Raw genomic sequence first — 19,087 nt, 5'->3', positions numbered from 1 at the left:
ATCTTTAAATAAAAAATTGTTTTTATTTTAAATAAAATTCTATTTAAAAATTACCGATAGGTAATTTCTGACTCGTTCATCTCCCTTTTAAAACGATCAGATATATTTCAACAGATTATCACGTGATTTCAAGTTCAGGAATATGTCATGTTTATATCGTTGACGTTGACATGCTATTTCCAGCGGTGGGATGCATATTCTATTTATAAATGACCTTGAATCTCGATACGTATCGATGCTCTGAACACGTTATCCGCATCGTTCGATAATCATTTACGCTTGGCGATCAAAAAACGGATAAAATTGAAGCATACGATGTAACGGGGCGGGATCCTCGTCATCCATATATCGGATAAAACAATGTAATTAGCATCGAAGCAAAACATGTTTCACATCGGTCATTCGTTGAAACGCGTAAAGACTAATCTGGCAATAAAATCGAAATGGATGTTACCATTAATAACGAAATAATCAAGATAATATATAAAAATATTAATGTAATCGATTTGTATATAAAATATTGTTACAAAATATATATTTCGAATAAGTTAATCAAGTGGCAATGTTCGTAGATAACACAAATTATCAAATTTATAATATCACACGTAAAAATAATATATTTATTAAATTAAACGTTCAATCAAACGTCAGATAAACGTATTTGTATTTATTTACGGATATTTCTGCCCCGGTAGAAATTTAGTCTGTTTAAAGTATTTTAAGGTCCACTACTTCCTGTCCCATAACGTCACCGAGTCTTGTCATCAACAGACGACTCATTTTACCACGAGCATGGAATAATACGTGAGTATTATCACATGTGTGTGTAGAGAAGTAGTTGGAAACGCATAGTCGTTTCGACTCTAGGTAGAGAGACACTGGAAACAAGGGTGGAAAAAGGGGCTAGGAGGAGGAGTAGGGAGAAGATTGTAGGGAGGGGGAAATGAAGTGGGGATGGAAGATACATCGTCGAAAGACGGAAATCTACGGAAGCGAAGCGAGGTGCGGAGTAGCGATAGAAGTGTGTGGGCTGAGACGGATGAGAAGAGAAAGTCGAGATAGGGAAGAAGGAATACGGAGAGAGGGATGAAACTGAGGAGAGAGAGGAAGAGAGAGAGATAGAAAGATCTAGGACCGAAACTTGGATGTAATTACTCCCGTCTACCGTGTAAACTCTCGTCTTGTCATAGCTATCTCTACCCTGCCGAGTTCAGCCGCGCCAACGGGCTCGAAATTACTCCTGCTTCCTTCTGCCGGCTAATCAGCCACAGGGCTTCTACGATAAAACAAGAATCCTGTTAACGGGTAAGGTAACGTTGCTCCTATCGCGCAAGGTCTTGGACTTGATACCCCACTACTATGTACTTATATAAGAAAAGTATTAATTAGTGAAAATCATTGATATCTATAGAGACAAATTTGTTAATCAATTTTCCAATAATATCTTCTTTTTCCTTTTTTTATTTTATTAAAACAGTAAAGTGGTAATAACGGTGGTAATATTTTCGAAGATTTTTCTTGATAAGTTTCAGATGTTACAGAATCCGTTCAATCTTTTTATACTATTTTGCGGTTTTTTTTTTATTTCGTAAATTTTTCAAAAAGAATACTACTGCCATTCTCGGTTGCGGGACGAGGAAAGATGATTGCACCTTCTACGTACCATCGATCAAGTCATGCGGCTAACGCAGGTGTATAAAGCAGAAGTATATAAGCGAGAGAATAGCCGTGTTGATCGATGAGTCAGCGTGCAGGTAAGAGAGAGAAAGAGAATGAGAGATAGAGAAAACGTACGGAGGAAAGGTAAAGGGAGAATGTACAGGAGAAATAGAGATAGAGATACATAGGTTAAGGGATAAAGAGAGAGAGATAGAGAAGGAGAAGGAGAGAAGGGTGCAGAGACACGCCCGAAACACATCTATATTTTAACGGGAAGCTCGACGATGCGTTAAAACGATCCGTCAACGCAACTCCCCCGCCACCCCTTCCCCCATGTGAGTATTAATTACAAAACAATGGACACCGTGGACGACGATCCATGGCGGAATGCGCGCGAAGCGTAATCGACGAAAAGGGCCGTTTCGTACTCTGTAGGATTAACTCAGCAGCACGCGTGCTCAAGCACCCTACATTTCGTGATAACCCTTTTATGGATTTTCACGATTTCCTTTTTCTTTTTCATTTACAATGGATTTGTCTTATTTTTTTTTCAGGGTTGATCATAACGTAACGGACGTTTACATAAACAACAATTGTGATTTTAATTCGTTTAACAGTGATTGGATTAGTTTGTTTTCTTTCTTATTTAATTGGTATCAACTAATGCTATTGTTTTTCTATAAAATAAACAGGAGACAAAATATATTAACAATTGGAATGGAATCGTTGCGTTTTTTACCGATATACTACTAATATTACAGAACTGAGTTATTATTTAATGGTCTCTCCCTTTTTTTTTTTTTTTTAATACTGGTACGTGTTGCAACGATCGTTAAAGAAAATCGTACCGCGAAAGCTTTTTTTTTGTACCCCTGGCATAGGAAAATTCAGTGGTATTGGTGGTAGAGGATTATCGGTATATATCACTGGCTCGTACTAAACCCCAATTTAGCGAGAGACGATGGCAAACAATTAAAACGAGTGCTACGTATGTATATACATATACTCGTATATTTGTGTGTTTATATGTGTAAGTGAGTGTATCCGTTTGTGTGCATACCACCTCTATAGGTATAGAAAATGAACGATGAAGCGAGCATCTGCGGAATGGCCTTTGGAGTATCACCACGCCGCGGAACTAATAAACATCCAGTGCCGATAAATGCGAATTACGACATCTGGTTAACATTCCTCGAGCGATTTACCTAACTCGCGGTTATGTTCTTCCTTCGTCAATCTGTTCTGTTGGCACAGGATCAAGATGCTTGTGTGGACCGAAGTGCAAGTTGTCGCACTTTAGGAACCTCAATGTTCTATAAAACGGTTCGTGAACTGAGCAAACTGTAACGTAGTAACTCTTCAAGATATATTAACTTGATACTAAAGATATTTTCAACTCCAATGATCTATGCACTTTTCCACTTTATATGTATACAGGAGGATTCCGTAAGTTTTAGAGCAGTCAAGGAATTTGTCAAATGTCGTAGTCGTCCCTTCACATAAAATTAGAAGAGGATATTACTGTTAAACGAATATTCTTTAAAATAATTTCATATTAAGTTAAACATTTTATTCAATCATTCTTACGTATTTTATATTTTTTTTTTTAAGACAGATATTTTATTGTTTAACAACTTTTGAAACATTCTGTAAGTATAATGTAGCGACATCGTTTTATCAATGAACGAACTTAAAATTCTATCTATCTCGTACTAGCATTTTTAAGTAAAAGTATTAAAAAAGCATTGAATCATAAAGATTGGAGGGTAAAGTTAAAAGGATGGGACGTTATAAATAGTCAATTTTTGCATGAAAAGAGGTAAAATATATGAAGGAAGAGGTTTATTGGTCCACAAGATAAAGTATGTGTGAGAGAGAGAGAAAGAGAGAAAGAGAGAAAACGAGAGAGTTCGTTAAATCGATCAAAAGGATGATTTTCGCGAGAGATGATAGAAGCGATGGATAGTTATAGTCTCATATATAACCGAACACGATTAACGTTGGATTAAGTCAAACGTCATTTCCATACTTTATGCTTTCCCAGACGAACGAGGAAAAGGCCCATCCGATTGGAGAAAAGGTTCGTTCAAAGAAAAAGCTTTAGTTAGGAAAAGTGAAAAGAAATGAAATGAAAATGAGTGGTAAAGTGTAATAATAGATCTAGAGCATTCGTTTTACAAGCACAAAAACAATTCAACTTGTTCCCTTTGTCTTCATTTACTACCCGACGTTCAATTCCGACCGGTTTTCTTCTGTCTTTTTTTTAGTTATTATTATTATTATAGGTTTAGTTTAGAAATCCTAAAGATTCGAATAAATGAGAGCAACTAATTATTCGTGCATTTTTGATTAAACAATATTTATCCTTGCTAATAGTACGACTTTAAACAATAGACATTGTAATAAGCTTCTAACCAATTATGAATAGGATATAAAACATTTCGAACAATTATAAAACGAATGAACATATATATATATATATATTTCTTTCATTTCGTTTATATAAATATTCAATAAAAAAAAAAAAAAAAAAACGAAAAAAACCATCAAATCAATCGTACAATTTAACTCATTTTTTACACAACTTCGGTAGCTACCAAAACTCATTAGGTTTGCTTCAAGATGAACTAACATTTTCATCAGTTACGATTTCATCAACATCTCAAACTCACAAGTCAAGAACGAACTTGGTAAGTTCTTCTCTCGTCTTATCTCCATCTAAATAGGAATCATCAGGTAGACGTACTGGACAAAACTAAATGAAGAAATAAAGAAAAAAGAAAGAAAAGTAAAAAAAGATGAAAAAAGAAAAAAAAACGATCAACAAGCTTGAACGGGCAAAAAAGAAGAGGATAAAAAAAGAAACAACGAAAACTGCAAAAACTAAAAAACTAAAAAAAAAAAGGGGGTGATTAAATTACAAGTAGGAAAGGTCGAAAGTTCACGTGACGAGTAAACGAAACGTTGGTAGGTACGTCGAGCGTTCGTGGAGAAAGAGAAATTCGTAGGAATCGGATTGGCTACGAAAGAGAACGAGAGATATCCTTCTCTGGACTCACGTAGTGCGGTCATTTATTTCCCTAGGGTAAGCCGAATACGTATAGTGTGCGCTCTTAACGAGATTATTGTCGCCTCGACGTAGACTCTACGAGCTAGCCGTCGATATGCCAATCACGAATTCAACCTATGTACTGGTTCACTCTCTCTCTCTCTCTCTCTCTCTCTCTCTTTTCTCTCTCTCACACATACACGGCACGCACTTTGACGTTATATATTTCTCTCTCTCTTGCACTCTTTATCTATCTATATTTTTTTTTATTATTTCCATTGGTAAATGAACGAATTTTCGGTGTACAAGAAAAAAGATAGAACTTTCTTAATTCTTTATTTTTTTTCTACTTTCGTTTTTTTCCCCCCCCTTAAGGGAACATCTCGTGAAGATCATCTTCAAGAGACTGGGTAAGAGAGTCTTCTCCATCAGAGAAATAGAGATAAAGAAAATCGTGCTACGCACCGGACAGAGGCAACATTAAGGCCAATTGTGAGTGGCCCCAACGTGAGAAACGGGGCCCGCTCGCGCCTTCGTGTCCATGCGAGAGATTTCAATTACGCCTCGTTATGCCGACAGATGGGAATAATGGTGCTTCTAACATTGCCGACACTCGGTTCTCGTTCCGTAGAAGAAGACGCCTACGATAACAGAGAAAGAGAGAAAGAAAGAGAGCAAGTGAGAGGGAGATAAAGAAGAAAAAGAATTTATCTTAACAAGAGCTGGGATATGTTGATACAAATAATATGATTTAAATAATTGAGACTAAATATATCTGATAACATGCAATAAAATAGATAGTATAGTTCGATTAGTCAGCATTTCATTAAATTCAACCAAAAATATACGTTCGATTTATTTATCATAAAATTTGACTTAACTAAAATCCAATCTAAATGCGAGGAATATGGAAGAAACATTGTGTAATTAAAGTTTTATCTTTTTAGTGGAAAAATAAAATCAATTGATTCATACGTAGAGTGATTATATTTTGTATTAATTTACATTAAATAGGTATTAAAATAATTCTAATCAATTCACACTCTCCATAACAATTAATATCAAAGATCTTTAATAATTTCGATTTACCATGGATGTTATCTCGCGTTTTCTTTCACCAAAACTCTTTCTCTTTTAATGACGTTTCGTAAGATTTCATCTTTAACCGTCGCCTAAAAAGTTTCATTTCAAAATATGAAAGATTACTTTTCTGATAAAACGGTAAATATTTTCAGGTCTTATCAGTAATATCTATAAACTCGACGTGAGTTTAATTTTATTAATTCAATTTATATTCGTAGAAAAGTTTTCGAGATTAAATTGCGAGTTTCTATTAGCAAGTTGAATCAGAGAGTAGAGAGGTCAGAGGAAAAAAAAAACAAGAGAAAAAGAAAAATGGAAAACAACAAAAAAGAAATAAATAAAAAGAATAAAAAAAGAAAAAAGAGAATCCCTGTTATAATGTACCTTCGATGCGGACGAAATCGAAAAATAGGAGTTTGTTCGGGAGGCGTTCGTCGTCCTCGGAGCGTGCAACGAAATATAAATCGCAAACAGAATGGGGGGAGCTACAGGTTGTGAAGCGTCCATAGTTGAAAACGGGAGACGAAACGAGAAGAAGGAGGCACGATGAAGGTAGGAATGAAAATAAACTTGGCTTCCTCGCTGCGTTATCACTATAACTCTGCTTTCGGGAAAAGGCTTCTGCTTTTTCTTTTCCTCCGCACTCGTCCTCCTCCTTCTCCTCCTCCTTCTCTTCCGTCTTTTTTTTCTTTCTTTCTTTTTCTCTTTATCTTTTTTTTCTCTCCCCCTTCATCTACCCCGTCTTTCTTACCCCTCACCTTTTCACCAACCAACCAACCAACCAACCAACCAACCAACCAACGAACCAACCTACGTGCTTTATACCGCAAACGTAAAAATTTACCGTCTTCCATCCAGCACCCTCCTTCCTTCTCCTTTTACTCAGAATCTAGCGATTTCTAGGAGAAGAGAGAAAATGAAATGGAGTTTTCTTCTTTCGAATGATTGTGATATATTGCGTCAGATATAAAGAGGATTTCTCACTAGATGCCGATTTAAATGTTCATTTGCAAATGTGTTTGCGTATCGTTTGCATCGAGTATAAGGGTTTCTTTTTAAAATCAAAGTTTTCGATTTAGAGTGTTATTTTTCTTATTTGTACTATTTGATATATCTATATTATTTAATCATTGTTACATACTATTGTTTAATCGACTTATTCTACGTTTATTCGTTTATGAACATTATGCTATTCACATAAAATAAATTTGCTTCGAGTATCGAATTTTTTTCATAATCAAGGTTTTTCGATTTGGGATAATATTTTTATTTTATCATTTCATATATTGTTATTATCAAATTATTGTTAGTTGACTTATTCCTTGCTTGTTATGTGAACCCTAGCAGAACCCTGATTGTCAAGTAAAGTTATTTTAATTAAATCTTTAGAAATGAACTATTTGCGGATATTAATTATTTTACAAAACAAAATGGGAGAAACTGGAAGAAGTTATTAATAGAAGTTTGGTGATAAAACTGGAACTGTAAATGTCTCGTGATAAAGGAATTTTCCCGCGAGGTTCCCTGTCCCTACGTCGAGTTCCCGCTTCGAAAGTCGACTGTACTCGATTTTGCGAGCGTGCGAATCGACAAATCGAATTTTCGATGTTTGTTCGTTGAGGCTGCCTGCCTCAAGCATCGTACAGAAATTCCCTTGATACGACTTGCCTCTCCAAGCCAACTCTCTCGTTCTCTCTCTCTCTCTCTCTCTATTTTTATTTTTCTTTTTCTCTTTCTCGTCGTACGCGTATAGATAAACGTATTTCTCGACGTTCGAACGGTAACGTGAGAAAGAGAACGCGATTCGATTGAATTTATAAAACGAAAAGATCAAAAATTCCCTATCGCTTCTATACAAACGATATTTCTATTAATAAAAAAAGAAGAAAAGAAAAAAAAATTTGTATTCAATTTATCGGAAAATCGAATAATCTCTATATATATATATATATTCTACATAGTTATGATAGAAAATTCGATTTCATAATATAAATAATAAATATACGAAATATTAGAAATTATATACGTGTCATCTATGTATATTACATAATTTTAAATGTATTATTAAACTGCTCGTGGAAAATGGGGAATAGAATCGTTAAGGAAAATCATGGCAAAGCGTTTTATTGTTTGATCGATAATCCCATGGGACTCGGTTAATTCGACTTGGAAGTCGTCGAAGGTGAATGTGAGTTCTCTCGCACCTCGGCGACTTATCCACAGACGGGATCGATATCGAAGAACCGATATCGACCTGCCGTACGTGTACTTCGAGACTGCACCCATGAGGCATTGGTTCGGTCACGCCCTCAGAAGTTAAAGTACCTCCAAACAAACCAGAAATGATTGAACTTTTCTCTAACTTTTCTACCATATTTGTTTCGATGCTATAGATGATGATTTTTTTTTTTTGTTTCGTTGTTTCTCGGTAAACGAACAGATTGAACAATTAGAAGAAAAAACAAGATACGTAACGAAAAAAAAAAGAAAAGAAAAAGAATACTTTTAATATAATCTAACGTTAACGAACAATCGAACAATTTTCCGAACGTCACTAGTTAATGAATCGACTAATTTCGATTCTAAAAATTAATAATTGTTTCCTGTATAAATACTCAATAGAATCAAATTGTTTTAACGATTTTTATTCACAGAAATCGGAGATCTGTCCAAACGTAATGATTAAAGTATCACTTTTCTCTCACACAATCAACGTCAAGTTCAACGAACCAATATTTAATCACCTGAAATGCTACCACCTTGACGCTCGATATCCTGGAAATCAATAATTCAGACGTCTCTCGACTTATCGTTACTTTCTCGCGTCAACTCGACGAATCCAGTTGAGTCATGCTTTTTAACCATCGATCTTAAAGATCAACAACTTTCTGAGAGTTTAACACGATCTATCTAAGATATAAATCCGATGAACAGGCATGAATCGAAGAATCATTCTCATACGTAATAACATTTGAAAAACTATCTAAACAATTTTTATTTTGTAAAATTGCGAAGAATACTAACTAGCAAAAGAAAATAATCCAATGAGACAAGGATACCACCGGGATATCGAATTTTTCCTAACGTTCATATCCGTTTGTCTTTCCTTTCTTATTTTGTTCTTTTTTAAAAAGGGATTTTCAGCGAGCTATTAAAAGTCAAGGCAACCAACCCACTAGGAAGGTTTTCGCACGTGACAAGCATTTATCCGTTCACTTTTTCGTCAACTAAGGCCAATTTCCCAAAGTCCATGAGGCATTAATCATGAAAGCGTTGGAACTAATAACCCAACGGTGTCATTGTATCGAAGAAAGACAGAAGAAAAACTAAGGGATGAGGACGAAAGGGAGATAACGAAGAAGAAAAAGAAGAAAAAGAAGAAGAAGAAAAAAGAGAAGAAGAAGAAGAAGAAGAAGAAGAAGAAAAGAAATAGAAAAGAAGAATCATGGGTCACGTCTGGGAAATGCCAAAGGAATTTACTGGACGGTTCCATGCCCGTATCGTTCTTCCAGTCGTGTTAATCAAAAAGTCTCATAAAGCCACGACGAACGGCCATGTTCGCAATGTTTTACGATGCCCGTTGCAACGACTAACCTAACGAAACTTCTTTTGCCGAACTTTATATACCTATATATTTATATAATACGTATACGTGCGTTTGCTTCCATCGTCATTAATCGATTTATATCACTCGGAAATTCGAATTAATACGTATCTACACGTGTAAAACGTTAAAGTTTTATGAAAATTTACTGAACGTCTTCTAAGAAAGGTACAATTTATCGTAGGCTGTAAATGAAAAAAAATCTGTAACTCGACGAGTATCGATGTAATTAAATTATTTTCAAGTCATAACCCCGTGCGCATAAGTTACAAGATTCTGCAGGGATTAATTAAAGAAATAAAACAAACAAAAAAATATAGAAAACAGGAAACGCGCTTTGTGGTAAAGGTGTCTTATTATCTTAAACAAGACGAGTCTTGAAACATCGATGACCCTTTTGAAGTCAATGAGCGCATCGAGCGCATCGTATTATACTGAAGAATCAGATTTCAGCGGCATTTGCACACACACGTGCACGCTGGGATCACGTCGTCTCGATTATTCCGCCTCGTTTTAGAAATCTTTTCGATATCTTCTTGGTAAATTCGATTTGCTTTGAAGAAATTGGAGAAGGATCTTTCGCAGTCTATCACATTTCATCAATAAATTTATTCATAAAAGTAAAAATAACCTATATATATATATATATATATCAATGATTTAAATTATTTACGCTTCGATACGTTTTCTTAATTAATACTTTGTTAAAACTCTGGCGATAATATTGTAATTTTATTCAACTAATTAATAGATACTTGTTAATGTTTAAATACACCAACGTGTATCCGAGTAATAGATTTTCACGCATGAAAGAATAAACGGTCAGCCGGTTGAGGGAATCGTATCGGTAACGGAATTATACGCAAAACCGTTCTCAAGTCTTGTGTCCCTTTTTTAACTTTCGTCTTTTTTTCTTTTTCTTTTTCTTCTGCATTGGACAATTTTATAAACCGCACGAGGTGGCACTCCTCGAATCGTCGTAGAAACCGACACGACTGCTCCGAGATTCGTGATTCAAATGCGGAAGAATACATCTCGAGAAAGTGCGCGCTCGCGTAAAAGGGAAAGAGAGAAAGAATATGCGAGTATAGTACACACATTGGCGCTTAGCTGAATCAATCCGATCGTAAATAACACACTCCACTCGTAAAGCCATCCGTACTGGTCAGTAAAATCTCTCTACTATTTCTTTCTCTCTCCCTTTCTCTCTATCGCTTTCTGCGAACCTTTTTAAGTACATTTTAGACTGATAAATGTGCCGGTCGATCGATGTAAATAAAAAGCAATAAAACGATAAATTACGAACAAGCCGCTCTTTAATGTCGACGCTGTTTCATACTTCGCGATAACGTTACCATTCGAAAAGTCAGAAGCATTAGCCTCTCTTTAATCTACGTTTATTAATGGACGGCATACAGCGAAAACTCTAACACCACGATCCATCTCTTTCTTTCTCTTTGAAATCCTTCCGATTTCAAATACGAAAGTAACACCCGTTTTCTTCCTTCTAAGATAATTATGATAAAGTTCTGATCATTGATTTTTCCTTTTCTATCATACTTTATTTCTATCGAAATGATTTAAAAGATAGATAGGTAGGTAGATAGATAGATAGACAGATAGATAGATGGTTGAACTATATATTTAGTTGTAAAAATAAAAAGGCCAAGTCCTCTATACGTTATATTCTCTTCTCGCGTATCATTTATGAAAATATTTTCTATTCTCGCTCGACGTAACAAACGGTCTAGAATGACTTTTCATTAAAAAGCCTCGGAATGTACTGAAAACTTTTGAATTTTCTGAATAAATATGACGTGGCTCAGTAGTCCGTGAATTTTCGAATCCAGCTCGGAGAATTTCTTTTGCGTAGCAAGCAAGAATAAATATGGCGGATCTTCCGAACAGCCGACTTTCATATGGTTCACATTTTTTTCTTTCTTTTTTTTTTCTTTTTTCTCCTTTTTTTTTTTTTTTTGTTTCTTTTTCTCTTCTTTCTTTGTCGACATTTTTCTGATTGCGGAGCAGCAACTCGTTGGCGGTGTTCGGTTTCTGATTATTGGAAATCGATCCACGGCACGTCGTTAAGGGCACGCTTGTATCGTTGGATCTGTTCGCAAAAGTGGATGGGGACTGTAAGAGAGAAGAGAAAAATAAAATGTGAGTTGAACATGCTATCAGCATTTGTCGCATCACTCGGTTAAAACCTTCTCGCTGAAATAAAATCGTATTCTCAGTATCCCATTTATTTGTATTAAACGAACAATGGCTTGGCTTTGACGTATCATTGGTTATAACAAATAAACCAACACAAATGAAATCTATTATACGTATATATGTATACTGTTAATAAGATAAAAGATTAAAATGATAAAAATCGTATAATTCTGTTTTCCCTCTCGAAGGATCATTATTTAAACTGTAATGGTTAAACGTGAGTTAAAACGAGATAAAGCTGAAAAGAAGAGAAACGCGAAAGGCCATTTCCATTATGTGCACGAAACATATGGGCACGATACACTATCCTAGAAAGAGCTTGGTTGAATGAAGTCGTTTCGACTTGGCCGGGAAAACGTGCTTGCACAAGCATAGATAAATAAACGTTTGGCTTATGCCGTTCGTGACATGAAACTGCAAATACTTTGTTGACGTTTCTTTCTACTACGTTGTACCGTTGAATATCAAACATAACAAGAGTTGCAATGTTTAATATTTGCGAAAATGATCCAGCCAGACTATGATAGTGGATAGTCGGTAGGAGGATGGGATGGTGGGGATGATATCGTATTTTTATTTCTTTTTTACACTAGTATCTTATCATTTACTTTGATCAATTTTTTTACATTTACCTTTGACAAAAACAAAATTGGTTTCAGAACAAATTGACGTACCGGCCTTAATTAAAAACAGAAACTAATTGACGTATCAGTGTGGTTGTCTAGCTCCTTTACCTAACTTCTTTCCTGTTAGTGATCACGAGTAATCCTCGATAGCAGTGCTCGCTTTCCGATTATTGGAAATCGATCCTGGGCACACGGAACCGGTCGAGGGTACGCTCGAACGACTCCATGGGCTTCGTCTACAGTCTAACTTGGCCCCCCAGACGCACGCAAGCGATCGTCTGAATCAACCCCTTTGCCGAACTCAACTGATGAATATCTTGCGATCGGTCGTTCACATTTAAATATCACACCGATCAAACTGACACAGTAATTTCTTGGTGTATTTCAGTATTATAAAAGGTTATCCAACAGCTAATTTTATTTCGGTATACAGATTTATTGTACATAATCGATGTAAGTTCGAATTCGTCAACGTCACCTCAGGTAAAAGATTCTTAATACTGATGTAGATTCATGACGTGATCATAAAGGCAATCTACTCGGCAAAAGGGTAAGAACAAGAAAAAAATTGCCAAGAGTGGGGCACTTAGCCGGCGTACGAAAAAAGAAAAAGGAAGTCGTTCCCGCAAACGACAAGTACGAAAAAAAAAAAATAAAGAGAAAAAGAAGATTGGAGGAAGAAAGGAGAGAAGAGAAATAAAACGGGGAAGGAGTCGAAAATTGAGCACCGCGGGCGAGCGTTGTAAATTAAATTTGGCTGCGAAGGAAGTCATAACGGTCGGCACGTGCTTTCTATACGGCGTGCGCGTAAGCGTCATGAGCATTATAGTGATAGAAAAAGAAAAATAATAATAAAAAAAAAGAAAAAAAAAAAGAAGTAATAATAAAGAATTATAGTAATCTTTCTTTTTCTACCAGCATTGTTTTCGTCGTTTATTCTTTTCGTCAGGAAGCGTGGCCGATACGTGACGCGAATACGAAAATCGAATTCGTTTAAATCGACATTAAAGCGCCGACGTGACATAATGTCGACCTGACGATAGGAATTCCAGTGGATTTGAACGAAATTCACCTTTCCCAATGTTATTTCGCCATTTGTATCGCAATTTAATGCGTTCGATTGGAATAAACTCAAGCAGGCTGGCACGTGTCATTGGGAATGGAAATGCATTGGTGCGAACGAACAGCGGACTCAGGAAGCGTGGCTGATACGTGTTCAGATTTTCGATTATTGTATTATGTAAAAGCAAACGATAGGAAAAGTTAAATAATTATAACGTTGACGTTTATAATATTCCAAAAAAATTACCGCATTTAATAATCCTGTCAATTATAGCAAACCGAGTTTGCATCGTGGAGGAAAGAAAGCTTTATCGTTAAATCAAATTGACGTCTTGAGCAAATCTAAAAATGAGAACAAATTTGCTCGTTTTATAAAAGGAGGTAATATTTTTCTCATTGAATTCTTTTCATTTCTTTCTTTATTAATCATTCAATAAAACGATATATTCCAGGGAATATACATTAAGACATTTTGCGAAGTTTATATTATGGTCTACGCTTTTAATAACATTGGCAACAATTGTTTAATGAAACAAATACAATGATACAGCACGACCAAAGGAGTCCAGTTTATATGAAGTCCAGAAGAGTCTCTCATTCTATTCGAATTTCCATTTGAAACCTATACGAGTCGAGGAAGATTACGCATAAGGCTAATTAAATTCGTTCGCACACAATGTATGTTTAATTAACCATCATCATTGGGCTCTGGTTTCCCCTAACTACCGTCTACCTTCTCTCCAATACCTAAACCCTCAGACTCTTTTTATATGAAAGCTCATAATGCGCAAGCAAATAATAAGGGATGATCGACCCTCTTGTAAAAGTGCACTTTGCATTTTGCCCATGCACGGCTCCCTCTTTTCAATGATAGAAAGACAGAAGGCATTATTTTTTTTCTACCCTCTTATCTTGTAAATTTGTCCAACAACGATACGCTTTAACGAGCTCAGGTAAGAAAGATCGATGGCTCGGAAAACAAGTAGTTAAAAGAAAGAAGACTAGAAAAGCAGCGATTAATGTTCCGAAAACTTTTATTTGCTGCATTCGGTTTGAACAAAGATACTCGAAAGAGGGATGTTTTTGGTGAGCATTTTCCCCCACCCTCCCCCCAATCCCCAAACTCAGTCTCTCCATCCCCTTTGCGATCGATCGCAGCTGAGCAAGCGAAACCGTCGAATTACTAGACCATTACGAATTCAAATGGCGCAATAATCGCGCGAACTATCATCAAACAAGAATATTTCCTGATGACATAACGTCAAATAAATGAACGATACTCTAAAGTCGATTTATTTTATAGGACTAATTAAGCATTATCAACATTTTGACTTATGGTTAATCCAAAAAAATATATTACTCTTATGTGATTAATGATTTGCAATGATTATTTTGGTGTATGCGTGTATGTTACTGTTCAAAGTACACCTTTATAGCGTGTTAGTGATCGATTTGTTCCTTGTGCTTCTCGTCCTTCTCTCGAGTTTATCTCTTTCTCTCATCGACGTACACTTGACCGAGTAGTTCGAGGCACTTGGCAAGACACACAAACATACAGACAGGCACGTACAAGTGCGCTTCCACGAGTAGGTCGTGTCTCGAGCGATCTCTCCAAGAGTGGCGCCAGCGTGTAAACGAGCCGAGAGAAAGAAAGACACAGAGAAAGAAAGAGAGAGAGAGAGAGATAAGGAGACCGGATGAAGGAAGAGAACAACCTGTATAGGGAAAGTTCTCTCCGTTTAGGACGTTTAAGAACCGATACAAGAATGTTAAACGAGTAGTGATAAATAGATCGAGAGTATCGATTAAAAGCTCGTTAAGCTTCTTGTAATCATTTTTTAAGCTACTTTAATCATTACTTTATGTACCTTAGCGATATTTATAGGTATAAACTATGGTTACTTATTTTATTGACGGATTTTAAATGTTTTTTTTTTTTTTTTTTTTTTTTAAAAAGGTTTTCTCTCGTTATCGAGTAACGTCTGTTATTTTCTATATAGATGTTGCACCATAAGTTGTTTTAACGCGTTCATGACGTGACCATATTTCGTATGTCTCGTCGTCGAGTGACTCTATTACTTGTAATTTTTTTCCACCGGACGGCGCCGATTTGAATGAAATGAATGGAATTAATGCGTTTGCACTACCATTGGTAACAAAAAAAGAAAAACAAACGATTTGATAGAACAGTCATGCGTGTATTATTATCAATGGAATATCCGGCAGTGAACGTGTGTTAAAGATGGTTTATTTAAACAATGATGACATTATGTTTGCTTTCTCAGAAATGTTATTTCAGACAGAAACAGCTTTACGATCGAAAAACCTGAAGGAGCCGTCAAGTGGATCATTAACAGACCAAACTTCTTTTCCCAAAACGTCGAGCGAACTTACTAGTCACATATTTATAGAAACACCAAATCCACTAAAGGAGTTTTCCCTTTAAACATTCTCAAACACCAACAGATATTTATCCCATCGTGCCTGACTACTACAGAATGGTAAGAAAATCAAAAATATTCAGAAAAACGTTTATACCCTCTTCTATGAAGTTATCCAGTTTTAGAATATATTCCAAGTCATAAATATATTGAATAAAGTATGAACATAGAATAGTATTCCTATATACCTAACTTATGATACTCTTATATTTATGATCGACGATTTTGTTAGGGATCGTTTTTATACGGTAGCGCGTTAGTCGAACCGCACCCAACCAAATGGTTCGTTCATTCGTTCGTTTCATGAAAAATCACCGTTGAAACCTAAAGAGAAAAAAAAACCAGCGAGAGAAAAAAGAAGAGTAATCAAAAAAAAAAAAAAAATAAAGGAAGAAGAATTGGAATGGCAGGAAGTATTGTCATTTAACGGACGAGAGATAAAAAAAAAAAAGAAAGAAAGGATATCGAAGGTTCAAAATTATAGGCAACATACGCTCACGATATGACATAAAGTTGGGTTACTGTTAAATAATGTCCGTGGCATAAATCAAAGTTACACTCGTTTCTTTATTGCTCTATTAAATGGGACAGCTGCTGGGACATGCGCGCGCGCGAGCAAGCAGGGTTAGAAGAAAGAAGAAAGTACTGTGAACTCGAAATCGAGCTCGTTGAAATGACCCTACTGCTGCTGCTGGTGGTACATTCATCTCCCTCCTTCGAAAAGCAGAAATAGAGGGACATTAGGGGATACAGTGGTATGAACGGGGGATGAAGAGAAGGAAGGGTGGAAAATGTCGTGAACGGTTCGTCGAGTACTGGCTAGCCAGTATCAATTCATATGCTTTCTGTTAGCGGTATTGTATTAATGTCGTTCATTTCCGTCGACAATTTTGTCAGGCGTCCAACATCCAACGCTCATAACTTCAAGCTCGATACGCCGGATAATTGGTGTACTCGATAGCTTATTAAAATTGCGGCCGAGTAACGTTGTTTTGAACTAATCAAAGTGCCAATAATCTCTAGGCTGGTTCGCATGTAACAGTGAAGCAATTGCACGGTTCGTTGAATGAAAGACAGACGGAGGAGAAAGAGAGAAAAAGAGAAATAATATGAGATAAAAACAAAGATAGAGGTATAATTTTCTCTTTACGAGTTAAAATACGAATGAAACAAAGTAAACGTCGGCTTAACTCTAAACTCTAAAAGGCTAAAAATACTTCATCAAGAATAAAGGAACATTCCTACTTCCGTAAAATAATTCATCTTCCGTATAATGGTCATTCCGTGGACAGCGATAAACAGGAACATTCATCATCGTTAAAGAAACGAACTTCTATCAGTGTGTTTCGTTATTTGATATATCTTTCTTTCTTAGTTTTGACCAAAAGATTCCAGAACTACCAATCATTTTCAACTCACAATACCTCATTACTTTTTCTTCTTTTCTTTCTGTTTTTTATAATTTCAACATTAGACTAATTAATATTTTAATATGTTCATAATTAAGGTTAGAACTTTTGATATTAAATTATTAAGTATGAAACGTCTGATTACTCCGATTACTTTTAGTTCGAAATTAAATATTTCATGCTTAATGACCTAATGTAATTGGAACTTTCTAATTGTAAGAAAATAATCTTTATTGCAGCAAATAAAATATTACGATTGTGAAAGTCCAACGTTGAAGAAAGAAAAGGAAAAACATAATTTAATAATCAACCCATTCGTTAGAAGTTCATTAAATGTAACAAGAAAATAATTGTATTCCTATGGATATTACCATTCTATTCTATCGAACCGATAGTATTAATTTCCGCTAACGATTCGACCAAACAAAACGTACCTAGAACTAGCCCTGTCAGATTCCCTACAACGAATTTACCTCACTCGCCCTTCCATCCTCTTTCCTTGTAGCTTCGCAGAGAGACGGATCGAAGGCTGTTTACATAGAAATTCCTACCGTGAAACCGCATCCAAGCAGGCCACAGTTAATTTTCGAGTAACACTGTGCCGCACGCCATCGAATACGGGTTCGGTACGCTCAGACTTTGATAATGGACTCAGAATTTCGACGTCATTTCGACGCAAGCTGCGTTCAACCGCACGAGTTTAAACGAACTTCAACTTGTTTCTCGCCGTCGTTGACAGAACAATTCGATACAAGCAAAATCACACTACGACAAAATTGAACGGAACTTACCCCTTACGATTGCACATGACCTTGTTTAAAAAGTTCTAACTTTTAAAATCTTCCTTGTCAAATATTTTTCTGCAAAACATTAAAAATATTCGAAATAAGTGTAGACAAAATTAGACATAGATACCGTCAATAGGATGACATACTTATAAAAATATCTGAAAGAAATCTCTTATTATGGTTGAGCTCTTTTTCCAGGAAGAAAAAATGAAAAAATATATATATATATTATTCACGGTACTTTATACGTCGGTGCTTTTCAATCAGCGAATTTAGCTTTAAGGATCAAGGTGTACGTCATCATCGTGTATCGTGGACCGATTTCAAAGGTCGTATGTGTACGAGAAGGGAAAAAAAAAGAATAAAAAAAAGTGAACTAAACGAGGACAGAACAAGATCCTACGCTCGCTTTAATTCTAATAATAGGCCAGCCATCCTATATCGACTCGATTCACGGACTATGCTTTTCATGGATCTTCATCTATTCAAAGGCAGATGTTGCCTATTCGTCGAGTACCTATGCATCTTTCGATACACACACATACGCACATACACATGTATATAATACGTACACTAGTATAACAAATGTACACGAAGCTTCAGAAATCCCTTCGCGGACCCTTCGATTTTGCAAAGCCAGCCCAGTTCTTTTTTCCCCGAGTGATGTTAGACACACTTCGGGGAGCATTAGAGTCTCGCTCTAGCTCTCTTCGAACCAAAACGAGAAAATAAGAGTAAGAGGGAAAGAGAAAGGAAAGGATTTCCCCCGGGAAAAACTTTGGTATCTCCTTTTGCCCTCGTTACACATTTGTCGATAAAATCGTTGTCCTGTACAACTATCCTTTTCTTGGACACTAGCTTGATACGTAAGATTTCCTTCTACGACTATCAAGAACTGATGTTGCAGCGATCGTAAATGGAAAATATAAGTAAAGAAAAAAAAGAGAAAGAGTTAAGCTTGGATTCTATCGTTTATACTACGTATTGAGACAAGACTTGAATTTACCTGCAAGTGGAAACGTTTATTCTTAGATCGATAGAAATCACGTTGCCCTAGTAAGTTTTTATCTTTACTTTCAAGTAAATGTAAAAACATTCCCTTTCTGATTTCACGAACATTTAGATTGAACATTGGATTACGACAACATG

General features: G+C 35.9%; 1 protein-coding gene across 4 annotated transcripts in view; it reads right to left on the bottom strand.

Moving 5' to 3' along the window:
- LOC107067204 (discoidin domain-containing receptor 2) overlaps positions 1-19,087 on the bottom strand; it is an 83,668-nt gene that overhangs the window by 49,267 nt on the left and 15,314 nt on the right. For 2 of the 4 annotated variants that reach the window (XM_089174884.1, XM_089174885.1), the window contains exon 2: positions 5,174-5,349. The exons of the other annotated variants lie outside the window; for them this stretch is intronic. The gene's annotated coding sequence lies outside the window, so the exon portion shown is untranslated. The remainder of the gene's footprint in view (positions 1-5,173; positions 5,350-19,087) is intronic. 4 annotated transcript variants of the gene reach the window in all.

The sequence above is a fragment of the Polistes dominula genome, unplaced genomic scaffold, assembly GCF_049000335.1.
Source record: "Polistes dominula isolate Pdom_NZ unplaced genomic scaffold, Pdom_raw_medaka contig_16, whole genome shotgun sequence".
In the NCBI taxonomy this organism is placed as follows: Eukaryota; Metazoa; Arthropoda; class Insecta; order Hymenoptera; family Vespidae; genus Polistes; species Polistes dominula.
This window is presented reverse-complemented; position numbering and strand designations above follow the sequence as displayed.